Source organism: Bemisia tabaci, chromosome 3 (genome assembly GCF_918797505.1).
Source record: "Bemisia tabaci chromosome 3, PGI_BMITA_v3".
NCBI lineage: Eukaryota > Metazoa > Arthropoda > Insecta > Hemiptera > Aleyrodidae > Bemisia > Bemisia tabaci.
This window is the reverse complement of record NC_092795.1, coordinates 12650470-12664464: the sequence shown is the minus strand read 5'-3', so window position 1 is coordinate 12664464 and position 13995 is coordinate 12650470. Positions and strand designations below refer to the sequence as shown.

Sequence of the window (13995 nt, the reverse complement as noted above, 5' to 3'; positions counted from 1 at the left end):
TATAACTGTTTCGAAACACGCTTAAAAAACTGTTTTGTTCAAACACAAATTTAATGTATTTAGCTTTGGCATAAAGCGCAGATTTCGAAGATCACTTCTCAAGTATTTTCTCAAAATGTTCTCGATACCAAAACAGTTTTTTGAACGTGTTTCGAAAAGGTCATTTTTCACACCCGCCATTGTTACATATAAGTCCTCATATATACTTAGGTAAGCAAATGTCATTAGGACATACACCATTAACATAAGTTGGATTAGAATAGTACTTTTTTTCTAAAGTGATTTCGCATTTCTGGCACATCGAGATACTCTCCCTGAGGATTGTGGCGTCTGAGTCTTGCAGGCTTTCGAAACCATCAATGTCAGCGCTAAAAAACAATATTAATAAATAAATAATTAAATAATAACAATAAAACAAAATTAAACAGGATGTATTGGGCGTCTGAGTATTTTTGTATTCATGCATCATAACTGAATCAGCTCTTGCGAATACTGCTCATATTTTTATTTATTCTAATCTTGTAAAAAGTGCATAAAAACTGTACTTTTAATGGCGGTTGTTGCTCTCATTGTCTGGCCGAAATCGCCGCACTGTGTGCGGGCAGAGACGAAACAGTCAGTGAGAGTAATCGAACTTGTAATGGCGGAATAACGAATGCGCAAAAGCCAACCATCGAACCGTTAGGAGTCTTGAACACGGAAAACTTTAACGATGTGAAAAATATGAAATTAACAGTATTCTCAAGAGCCGACTCACTTTAAATAGAGCATATTTATATTATTGGATGCATCTATGAATAATTTTCGAAAATGCATATAATTATTTTTTGTATTTCCCCTCATTTACTTCTACACCGATGAGAACCGGTATTTTTTTATTGCTCACGCATTTACTAAAGCTTGCTATTATGCATAACTGCTCGCGCGTTTGGATCCTGGCTGACATCGGAGTGGTGTAGTTATACAATATAACATCCCTCTTTGTGTACTCAAACAACTTAGAATTCAGAGATAAAAACATTTTTATAAAAAAGGTTTATTGCTATCCGTATCGGTGGGGTAGGTGAGGGATGTTTATTCTGGATTGCAGAAACCTACAACTTGCATTTACTAGATGACCCTGGCCCATTACCGCCCTGAGTTTTATGTAAAATACAAAAACCCAACTTTTTCCTCCCGTGACAGAAATTTTTACTTTCTCTGAATCTTGATCCTGTTTTCCTCGCATCTTTTCTTGATAGGAAACGCTTTGGCTCTCGAGCAGTCCCATTTCTCAGTAGTAAGTCAGGGCAGTTGTTACTTGCTTTTGAAACCGAGGGAATTTTTGTCCTAAACATGAGTGGGTAGGAAGACCTTCACCATTCACTTGTCAAGTTTACAGCAGTATTTTTAGAGCCATCTACCGTTTTCGCGGCTTTTTATCGATTCAATTTTATAATTTTTTCATTATTAAAGGAGACACTTATTCCTTAGAGGCTTTAATATGTTGGTAGGTCATCTGGTCATGCGTGACGTCTGATTGGCAGTTTTTCGACTGCAAAGCAACTTTCTCGCTCTTATCTGACATCTCTTTTTTTCGTGTCCTCATGTGCCTTGTCGCTAATCAATGTAGCACCAGTAACCAAAATGAAGGACAAATAAGCTACATTCTGCAGTTTCGTTGCAGAGATTTTTTAAAAGTTCACTTTAGTCCCTTTGTCGTAGTTTTCATTCATACCCGGTGAAGTAGCCAGACATTTTTCATGGGAAGGGAGAAGTTCATAATTCAAAATTTCTACGTGGGAGGGGGGAGGGGGTCCAAACTCTGTCAGAACCCCCGTTCCCCGTGCTACTGTAATACCTACCTCATTTTTTCATGTCGTTTCAAAAGTTCAAGAGCTATGATGCTGATCTCTCATTCAATATTTCGTTTTTACTTTTATCATAAAGTTATCTTCACGAATCATATTTCTGCCCTTTCCCCAGGATCTTTAATTCCAGGGAATAAAATCGTTCAAAAATATTACTCTTGATAAAAAATAGTAAAATCTTGATAGAAGCTCTTTTTAAAAAAAACAAACGCAATTTTTTGCTCAAGATATCTGAGTGAACGTTTTCAGATGATCAGCATTCTCATTAATTCAGATATCCAACCTAATTTTTGCAACTAGTCGTGCTATATATTTTTCTTTCCCCTCAATTCCCCTTGCCGGCCTCCTATGGTGTAGTGGTTGTAGCGCTAGCTCTATGATCGGGAGGTCCCGGCTTCGATTCCCGGCCAGGCGACCCAAGTTTGATGGTCTCAAACAATGGTTGCCTGGGACTGGTTGGTAGGGACGGAGGGGGGACGGGGCTGAAGCGCAGGAATAGCCCTTGTGGGCTACTTGAAGTAGTTAATGTGTAATTAACAAATTTTAAGAAAATTTTTTGACCAATGTATCGAAAAGAATTAGGTACTCGGTTGCGCACTCTTCGTACGGACACAGTGTGAACAGAAGCAAAAACATACATTTGACTAATGTAACGCAAACTTGCATGCCTGAAACGACGACTTATGACATCACTACTGACTTTTCTTCTTTCTTCCCATATGTTATGTAGTAGTAGTAATAGTAGTAGTAGTTGTATATATTTATTTTAAAGAGGTGCCTTAGCAACTTCGGCCACTCACACCTCTGAAATTGAAATATTAATGAGTTAAGTCTTAATGGAAAGTTCATTTTTGAGGAACTTAAAAGAAAAGTAAAAATTAAGAAAGTATTTCAGCACTTGAGCATCAACTTGAAGAAAATCACGAGGGTGGGTGCCTTTTAGAGGGAGGGTGCAGAGGTTAGAAGAGCTGGTTACACACAACCCAAATGGGAGCCGAGACAGTAAACTATAGACTCGTTGTGTAGGTCCCCATTTGGGATCTGTGCAATCAGCGTATGTGCTCGGGTCAAACTCGCAGCACGTGGAGCTCCGTTTCTACGATCAAATTGAGCCCACGTTTCCACCGATGATCAATTTTGATGGGCTCAATTTGATGGTGGAAACCGGGCTCCACACTGTCAGTTTGATCCGAGCTGAAGGTGATTCGATGGACGCCATATTTTGTGTCAGAACGGCAAGCGATGTATCGCATCAATTGGTTTCATTTTTTCAGCTACTCGTCATTTTTCTCCAATTCTGAGATCGCAATTCTGTTGTCAGGAGACTAAAGCACTCATTAACCAATTTTGACAAAGAAATTCAACATAATAAAGGCGTGGTTTTTTTAGAGAGAAAACATCGCATTCGATACTGATATCGAAATAGCACTCGAATGCGATATTTTCTCTCTAAAAAAACCACGCCTTTTTTACGTTGAATTTCTTTGTTAAAATTGGTAAGCGAGTGCTTTAGTCTCCCGACAACAGCATTGCGATCTCAAAATTGGAGAAAAATGACGAGTTGCTGAAAAAATGAAACCAATTGATGCGATACATCGCATGCCGTTCTGACACAAAATATGGCGTCTATCGAATCACCTTAAAGAGGTCCCGGAAGTTCCGTATCAGCCGCGACGTGCATTTCACAGCCGTGACGCACAACGACGACGACCGCCGTCAGTTTCGGTTATAGTGCTTCCTTACGGTCCGACGTCCGACGATCGGGTGGACACCCGCTGGACGCTCCGTCGACTGCTCTACCGTGATGACAGTGCCTCCGTATCAGCTTCACTCTCAGGCTGAGGCCTTTAGCCTCGGTCTGAAAGTGAAGTTGAGTTGGAGGCTCTGTCGTCCGACCGAGCACTCGTCGGAGCGCCCGGCGCGCGGTCGTCCGCCCGGTCGGCGAACGTCGTTGATGTCCGACGAGCGGGTGGACACCCGCTGGACGCTCCGTCGACTGCTCCACCGTGATGATAGTGCTTCCGTATCAGCTTCTCTTTCAGGCTGAGGCCTTTAGCCTCGGTCTGAAAGTGGAGTTGAGTTGGAGGCTCTGTCGTCCGACCGAGCACTCGTCGGAGCGCCCGGCGCGCGGTCGTCCACCCGGTCGGCGGACGTCTTGTACCGTCTGGAGGCACTAGAGGAGCGATCTGCAGACACCGCCCCGACCGCAGGTCTGCCCCGGTGGATGGTTGCGGGCACCGTAGAGGTGCCCTTTGTACCCTTGGTCAGTGACCTTGGGATTGGCTCCCGATGCCCCAGGCTGGGGCATGGTTACCAGCCTCTTTTTTCTTTCTTTCTTTATTTCTTTCTTTCTTTCCCCCCTTCCCTTCCTTTCCGTCCTTTCCTCTCTTTCCTTCCCTTCCTTCCTCTCCTATCTCTCCTTCCTCTCCATCCTTTCCTTCCTCTCCATCCTTTCCTACCTCTCCTTCCTCTCCGACCTCTCCTTCCTCTCCTACCTCTCCTTCCTCGTCTACCTCTTTCTTCTTTGTTTTTTCTTCTTATTTTCTTTTACCGTGGCTGACTGTTGGACTGATTGACTGATTTGTATGCGAGATTGATTGATTTGTATGCGAGATTGATTGATTTGTATGCGGGATCGATTGATTTGTATGCGGGATTGATTGAAGTCCTACAAACCACGCGAAATCACCCACAGTGCCGGTTCCCCATCCCCCTCCTGAGACAATGTCCACTCGGGAGGGATCAACATTCACCCACTCAAGATTACAACAAAAATTTGAAATTAAATGTAAAATTCAAAACAAAACAAAACACAATAGAGTTCATGCAAGTGTCAGGGATTTGCATTTCAAGTCTTGGACTTTCTCATTTGTATAATTTCGTGAGAAACACAATGATGCCACTGATTTTCTCTGAAATCGATTTTAAAGCTTAAAAAATTTCACTGAGTTCAGTCCTTATTGGAGGAGATATCCCCCACAACGTCGAGAGTTAACCTCTATATCATGTCAAATTTTCCATGCAAAGATAGGGAGCAAATGCATTACTAGAGTTGCCGTGGTTCCAACTTTGGAGTTCCTAAACAAAACGCATTCCGGCGAATGTATTTGCTCCCGATCTTTGAATGGAAAATTTGATTGGATATAGAAGTGGACTCCTAGGGCGGCTTGAGGTATCCCCTCCATTACGGCCTCAACTTTGAGAGCTTTATTGAGCTTGGGAATCGATTTCAGAGAAAACCAGTGGCACCATTGTGTTTCTCACGAAATTAGAAATAAGAAAAAATACTTAAATCGCAAACCACTAACACATGCAAGAACTCCATTTAATAAAGTAGGTAAGTCAAAGGTAATCTTTGTTAAACCTAGTTACATTAAAGATAAGACAGGGGAAGAAGAGAACAGAGAGGAAGGAAACAAAGCCGAGAACGATTTAATTTTGTGGGATGCCAGTTGCCATTGGTGGGGAAAGTGAATAGGAAAGATAATGAATGACAAATATTGAAAAGAGAAACTCCAATCTACCTGTAAGGAGAAGCAAGTATACAGAATTTAATGCTAAAAGAAGAATAAGGACGCAATAAGCAGCAGCAATAGCAGTCTCAGTAGCTGTAAAAATTCCTTGATTTGAGAAAATGAGCAATCTGGAAATCGAACTCAAAGATTAGAAACGGCAGAAGGAGAATTATTGCAGTCAGTAGCAGGCATAGAAGAATCAGCAGCAAAGTTATTAAGAACAGCAAGTGCAGAAATAGCTGTTCCTCAAAACTCTAATTATTTTTTCGTTAACGACTAACTGTTAAGGAAACTGTTGTTTTTGTTACGAGTTATGAATCCAATTCTTCGTAGTTAGTAAGCAAATCGGGGCTGCCGATTCTGAGTAATTTAAGCATCTGTGAGTAAAATGGGTGTAATTTTAATAGTTAGTGAGTAATCTAATAATCTGTGAATAATTCAATAGTAATGCTCCATCGTTTAGTGTCTCGCAATGTGATGGGCGATCCTAAAAAAATTCATATCGAGCGCAATTTGTGAGTAATCATTGAGTAAAATCGAGAAACTGTGAGTAAAATGCGAATAAAATTTAGGATCGGCTAGTGAGAGTAAAATCGAGGAACGGCGAGTAAAGAGTGAGTGAAATGAAAAACGGAGAACAAAGAGGGAGTATAATCGAGAACAGAGAAAAAAGAGGCAGTAAAATCGAGACACAGTGAGTAAATATAAGTACTGAGTGAGTAAATTTGAGAAACCGTGAGTAAAATGTGAGTAAAATTGAGGATCGCCGAGTAAAGTGTGAGTAAAATCGAGAAACGGCGAGCAGAGAGTGAGTAAAATGATGAACGGAGAACCATGAGAGAGTAAAATCGAGAACAGAGAGAAAATAAGCAGTAAAATCGAGACACAGTGAGTGAAGAGAGAATAAAATCGAGAAATTGTGAGTGGCAAGTGAGGAAAATGGAGAACGGTGAATCATAGTTGTAGTGAGAAAAATGGAAAACGTTGAGTAGCAAGTGAGTAAAATTCATGACGGTGCGTAGCGGATGAGTGAGGAATTTGCAAAACGTAAGAGTATCGGCAGCCCTGATAAAGATGTAGATCCCAGGCAGGGTGAATAGTTCTTGATACGTCGTTGAAAACCTGGGAAAGTCAGGGAAATTCGCCCAACACTGAAAAGTCAGTGATTTTTGCTGCGGAGCTTTGAAATTCTTTTTTCCATGTCGAGAAGTGTAAAAATTTCTGTCCAGCGCAGTTACAGGCTCTGTGGACGAAGATCAAAACTTCCGCCTGTGAGTCCTCGAATTTTAGATTTAAGAAAATATGCCCACGGTGACGGCACTTTTTAATGTGTCCCGATGAAACCAGTTTCCCTCTTAGGTACTTCTTTTTCTTCCTTTTTTTTTTTTTTTTTTTTTTGAAAAAATCTTGCTTTTTGTAGTATTCCTTGAAATGGTTGTCGAATCCTCAGTCTTCATTGACTCATACCTAGTAAAGAAGTTCAAACAACGAACTTGGCAGCCAATATTGTTGGTTGGTTTTCCCTTGTGTAATCACAGATTTTCGCCCCGTAATCAAAATCTCACGAGAGTTCGTCATTTAAGTTTTCAACACTAATGCTCCTAAGTCGAACGATGAATTGCTTGAACGATGAACGACGAACGACTCATGGCTTGCATCCACGATGCTGGCTTAACGTTACATTAAAAACTTTATGTTTTACCTGGTATACAAAAACGAAGCATACGTTGATTTTTCGGGACTTATAAGGCAAACAAATTAAAACAAAAATTATAATTGGAAATTATTGCATCTGCATCTGGACTGTAATATAGTGAATTTGGAAGAACATGCATTAAGTATGTTTGGTTTCTTCCCCTTTTTCGTTTTTTGACCGTCCACAAGACAATTTTCTCTTGGTTGTATCGATCTTGTTTTAAGATACGCTTTTTATTATCATTATCATCATTTTATTATCATATTTTTTCCTATCTTGTTTGCATGTCATATATCATTGTAAACGTCTTATTTGAGCAGAATTTAAGTAAGTTAAGCACAAATGATTCATTTTTTGGCGAATCTGTAAATTTTTTCGACTATTTCTATTATAACGATCTTGACATGGCCGATTTTTTAGTGCGCAGTGCGATTCCAGTAAAAGTGTGGTGTCGTGAGTGCTTACAGCTTGGCGTCGGGCAACTGGATAACTCTCCTCTGGTACGTATCTAATAGTTCACCCTTTTTTGTCTTTAAATTTTATCCATTATCCCTCTGCAATTGACAATTTTTGCAGGATTCTTGAGTCAGTTGCGATAGACAGAATCGTATTTCGATGGTGTAAGCTCATTTATCAGCAAAAACGGACAAAGTGTGTCCAATCGCCAATGTTTTGCGTTCAGTATTAACAGAAATATCTCCCATCAAGAAGCATGGTGTATAACATCATCCACCGTGGAAGTGCACACAATCTTAAAAGAATAGAAGCTAAATAAGTTGCAAGGGGGGGGGGGGGGCAGTAACCAGTGAAAATTTGTATGTATATCACTGCTTGATGAAATTAAGGGGAAAGAAACCATGATATGCATCAACGCGGTGGATGGCGTTATAAATCGTATATTTTCCGATGAGCAATATCTCCGTTAAGGATGAACGTAGAAACATGGTGTTCGAACATATTTTGACGTAGTTTAGTTTTTGCTAATCTATAAGCTTAGACTATCAACGTACGATTCTTTGACTAGAGCAATTGACCAATTTTTATCATTCTTAAACTCAGCGTGATACGGTAGGCGCAGAGAGGAGAGGCGTCACTGCTGAAAGAAAAAATGCATAATCATTGTCACGACGGTCGTCGATAAAGTAGGTGAAGTTTCAGATTTAAAATAATCCAAACTATTATTCGCACGGGGATAGTCGGTGAGAAACACGATTTTCCAGTCGGTGAGAAACACGATTTTCCTTAGAATTATTGTCATTCGTAACTTTTCATCCTCCGTTAACACTCCTCCTCTCGGACGCCGGAGGAAGTAGGTGATGTGGTATCGCGCCAAAATGAAGGAAATTATTGGCGTTCTTCTTGTCACACATTACTGACCTATGCTGCCGTGCTAAGGAAAAACGCCGTATGAACGTTCGAGAGTTGCCAAATTTCCTTCACTGAAATGTTTATTTTTTGGGAAAATTTATGAGTATTTTTCCCTGAAATTACCAGAGACTATGGTTGAAATCGAGAACAAAATTATCCGAAAAATTTGGAGGAAAAATATTCATTATTTTACCGGGAAAGTCGTGTTTTATCAAAAGAAATTTGGCAACGCCTGAAGGTTCATACGGCGTTCTTCCTTAGCACGTCAGTATGAATGTATGCATAGGACTCCCATGCTCCCACCCAGAGTTGGAAACAAATTATTCGTAAACTAATTGGTCAATCAGCTACCTCCGATCAATCGTCAATCGGACGAATAATTTGACGATTGGTCTATCTTATCAGATAGAGAATTCTGAGTTATTGCAGAATTATTCGCGCCCAACCCTGCTTTCAACCCCAACGTTAAATTCTGAAATCAAGCGCGTAAATCTTGAATCAGCGGCTTTGTTAATTGTTGTGGTATCACGTCGCGTTGAAGCAAAATTTTTGCTTTTCATCTGTCTCAGATAATTGAGGCTATGAATGTAGGCATAACGCTCACATCGTTAAATTCTGAAACAGAGCGCGCAACTATTGGAACGACGCCGTTGGTATGTTATATAGTATCACGCCGCTTTGAAGGCAAATCTTGGCTTTTCACCTGTCTCCAATAAATTACTAACGTTTATGAATGTAGGCATTATTCTCACATCGTTTAAGGGACTTTAGCTTGTATCGATGTTAAATCGCGTATTTTTCACGATTTTGACGTGACAAACGTTTCATCTTGAATAGGTATCTGAAATCAACTGCTGGAAATTCGCGCACATGCCGTGAATGAGAGGTGAATTACGCGTTATTTTGAATGATTTTCTGAAAAAAATCGTTTTTTTCCCGCGATATTGCTCTGATTAATGCGCACTGCATAATTTTCATTGCAAAATGGCCAGAAATTTCGCGTATTTTCTGCGATTATGAGATGAGAAACGTTTCATCTTGAATGTCCTAAAACAATCGCTGGAATATTTGAGTATTTGCCGTAAATGAAAGGTGAATTACGCGTAATTTCCAATGAATTTACGAAAAAGCCGGAAAACTCGCGCTTTTGCCGTGACATTACTCTGATTATCGCGTGGTGTATCATTTTCTTTAAGTCACGAATTCTCCGTTATACCTTGATGAAAAGCACGTGATTTATGTTGTTTTAACCAGACAGCCGGAATTTTCGCGGTTCTTTTATAGTATTGATCAAAAATTGGCGTATTTTCTTACCTTCTCACGGGCGGAAATCAAACGAGCAACTCTTCGCATTCCGAAGTAGGTATGTGGTATCACGCGAAATAGAAGGGAAATTATAGTTTTTCAGCTATCTTAAGCCACGGACGTTTTTGAGTTTTGATGCTCGCATCGATATAAAAATCGCATAGTTTCTGCGATATGGAGGTGAAAATTATGTTAAAAGAAAGTTTAAAAGATACCCTTAGCTTTTCGCCTGTCTCTGCTATTAATTAAAGGGGAAATAGTACCGTAATGTCAACGATTGCAATTTGAACCGCATACATTTTTCCCGGTGAAAAATAAATAAAAATAGAACGATTGAAAATATCTATGTATTTCCTTTGATTTTATTCGTAATAACTTCGGATTTGATCTGAAAAAAAAAAAAAAAAAAAAAAAAAAACCGTCGATTTTTGAAATCATTCACGGGCAGGCGCAACGAGATTAGGTACTTGAAGGCGCGTCGCACTAAGCAGATGACTCGATCGCGTTCCCTTCCCTGACTCGAGTGACCTTTAAGTTAGCCGCCGCAAAACTAAAACTACGCTTCGTTATTCTTGACTCTGTGCCTAGGTTTTACAATAATTAAATCGAAAATATGTATCTTAATTGCAACGCAGGTTGCAGGGGTGCAAAATCGATCGATCGCAGACCGATTGCGGACCTATCGCGGAGCAAATGTGAAGGCACCTGGAAAGGTAAAAAGTTATGAAGGCACCTGCGGGCTGATTATTGAAATTTATGGACAAAGCTTTAGTCAAAGAAGGCATAGGGAGTATGGAGTAATCCTTCTGGTTGAAATGGGTGGTTACTACAGTCTTCGAGAGAAAATGATGGACTAACAATATGATTTCTCGTGGGTTGCCGTTAGTTAGTCTATCACTTACCTCCTTTGTCCATTGCAACCACCCGCCTCCACCAAAGAGATCTAGATCCATCCACATCCTTTTTGTCGTCTTTGTTTATAGCTCTGTCTATAATTTTTACTAATCGACCCATTGGAAAGGGGACGAAAATGTGGATGCAGAAGGCATAAACCAGCTGAGCGCATAGTGGTATGCGATGGGAACTTTGTAAAGCGCTTCTTACACGAAGAAAATAGTCATACAGGGAACCTCCTTAGTCCTCTTATGCGAAAGAGATAGTGGAGCGCGCTCTTTCTAGTGAAGGTAATAGTGAGGCGCGCAAGTCTAATGTGGACAGTAATGTGAAGGCGAAGAACTTTCTGCACCCTCGATACATCATAATGGACCACTAGACAAGGTACGAATTTAAGCAATCTGATACATGTTTCTAAACCAGAATTTCACGCAAAACACAATTTACGCAACGAAAATTACTGAAACCAACTCCTAACGAAGATATCAACGTTTTTATTTCACATTTGTTACGAGGAATTTGAACTGCCCGCTCACGAGAAACTCAAAGCTCTACGTGAGTCAAATCTCGCACTACAACGGTTTCATCAAGCTTCTCAATCAAGCAATGTTCGTTTTCCACCATGTGTTGTTCAAACTACAAGCAATTTGCTATAACTGAGCCAAAGTGTCAAAATTGAGGTTGCCATTTCTTTTTATCGCAGAGACAGTCATGATAACGTTTAGCGCGCGATGAGAATCGCGTAGAGCATTGAGTTTCCATGAGCGGGTGGTTTGAATTCACGCACCAAGAATCATTAAATATCTTCGGAAGGAGATGATTTCGGTAATTTTCGTTGTGCGTATCGTGTTTTACGTGAAATTTTGGTTAAGAAACATGTATCAGAATGCTGAAATTTGTACCTTGTCTAGTGGTCCATTAGTAGTTTCAGATTACAAAATAGGTAGTCCATATCATGATTAATCGAGCTTTCCGTTTTAATTTTTATCCATTCTTCACGTCGCGAGTCTCCTGGATTACTTCTCTCCGATCAATAATTTTCTTATGATCTCCTCTTACGTCTCCGCATCGTTCTAAAGATGTATTTTTTAAGTAGGAATTCAAGTACTTTAGCGCCCATATTTACATCTTACTCAACAACTCAATCCCTCCACCCCTTATACCAATGTTCACATGTGACCCCAATACGCTTTAGATCATAGCTCTCATATTTTTGATTCGTCCCAATAACGATTTTCTTTTCGATCTTATTTTTCAGGTTTTCCTGCTTCCCGCTACAACCCTACGACCCGTTTTTTTGGTATGTAATCATATGTTTTGACACTCAAAATATTGCATGATTTAAGTTTTTGCGTAAGTGTGTAATCTTTTCAAGTTTTGACAAGATCAATGGACCAATCGCCCGTCGCACTTCCTCCTGTAATGAAATGAAAAAGGCGTATTTTCTCACTTTCTTACTAATTAGCCGGAAAAATCGCATGTTAGCTTCGAAACCGAGATAAAAATAACGTTTAATTTCTTATTTTTTTTTAAAATTGTTAAGAAAAAAAACCGCAGAAAAATCGCGTCTTCTCTCTTCGTTCGCGGAAAGTTGCATAAATGATTTCGTGAATCAGCATTGATCAAAGCGGTCACTAAGCGCGCAACTATTTTAACTCCAAAGTAGGTATGTGGTATTTCACTTGAAAATTAAGGAAAATCATACCAATTCGCTTGTCTCTTAATAACTGGCATTTCGGATTGCCGCGATGCTCATAAGAAAACGCGTAATTGCATGCGTAAGCCAGAATAAGCGCGTACATGTCGCAATATCCAGGTGGCAAACGCTTAAATTCTCCTGTTATGACAAAACCGTTATGTATGTGGATTCACCCGAGAAACCTAGCATTTCGCTTGTCTCAAATTACTGCCGTCAATGAATGTATGTATCGTCACCTTCCTGCCAAAGTATCACAAGCGCCATGCGAAGTTTCAAACTTTCCGCCGCCATTTTATTTTTTTACAGAGATTTTGTTGGTTGAACCTATTTGAAAATTTCACTGAATTTGATCGGCAGCTCAAAGAAAAGTCAGTGAAATTTTCGGACAGCTTCGTTGAATAATTTCTCTGTAAGAAAATAAAATAGCGGCGGAAATTTTTGAACATCGCATGGAGCTTGTGATACCTACTTCAGCCGGAAGGTAACGGTATTATGCTGGCATCTTTAATGCGGAAATCAAACCAGCAACTACTTGAACTCCGGAGTAGATATCGTGTATCACGTGAAAATGAAGGAAAATCGTAGCTTTTCGCCTGTCTCAAATAACTGATGTACGTGAAGATCATAGTCATACAAATCGCAAATCGCGCACTTTCCGAGATGATGATGTGAAAATTGTGTGATCTTATGTGCGATCCTACACTATTACTGGAAAATTCGCGTGCATGCCGCAAAATGATGTACTTATGCATATTTTTATCGATGAAAAACCTGTAAAATTGCATCATTTTTGAATTGAGTATGCCGAAAATCGTCGCATTTATTTAAAGAGGAAATCAAGGCGTCGCGTCGGTTTCTTGTAAAATTTTAGAAAATTTTATGTTCAGAAAATAAATTTTTTATCTTTTTTCGCTGCAGTTAAAAAAACTTTTCGTGATCTCCCCGAAGTCTCATGAATCCAAAAAAGGGGGTTTAAAGGAAATTAAATGGTGCCTCCACCGAACTAAGGAGCCCTCATCCCACTTTAAAGCCCCTCAGGCTTTTACTATCAGGCTGATAGTAAAAGTAATCGAATGTATGAACATTAACGATTTATGATTACAATCGCTGTACTTAACGTAATTAAAATAATAACGTTTAGGTACCCTAGATACAGCATGGATATTGAGGTGTAGGCAGAGCGGGGGGGGGGGGGTGTATTTTCCTCTGGCCCCCTTCCCTTAAACAGCTCCTGTTTTCCAAGGACGAATAACGAGCAAAAATTTGAATTTAATGTTGATTAAATATCATCAGAGAATGGATCCTTTCACAGCCGCCTGTGGTGTAAGTACCTAACCTGAAGTAGGTTACAAACTTTTATTGTCCACTACAAAATTTAGGACTGATCTCATAATTTCGTGTCTAACTACTCCAGAAATTTCGGAATGTTCAATCGGTTGAGGTGAAAAGAAAATTTCATTGCCTTTCCTAGCCATGTATTTGCGCGACGGGAATCCGAGAACTAATCAATAATCAACTTGCAGTGCTTTTCCGACAGAGGATGTTGCTGTCGCTCCTGTTTTGCATAAAATCCAATGCACAAACAGCGTGTTCCATGTCGCTTGATGTAAATTTTGTTCCCATATCTTTGAAAATTGCGTCGTACGAAAACGTCAATTTCATATTTTT

General features: G+C 39.8%; 1 long non-coding RNA gene across 1 annotated transcript in view; it reads left to right on the top strand.

The window, feature by feature from the left end:
• The window catches only part of LOC140224153 (uncharacterized), a 28568-nt gene extending 16640 nt beyond the window's left edge, over positions 1-11928 (top strand). Inside the window, exons 2-3 of the long non-coding RNA XR_011899409.1 lie at positions 7482-7561; positions 11887-11928. This is a non-coding gene — a long non-coding RNA (uncharacterized lncRNA). The remainder of the gene's footprint in view (positions 1-7481; positions 7562-11886) is intronic.
• The last annotated feature ends 2067 nt before the right edge of the window (positions 11929-13995 follow it).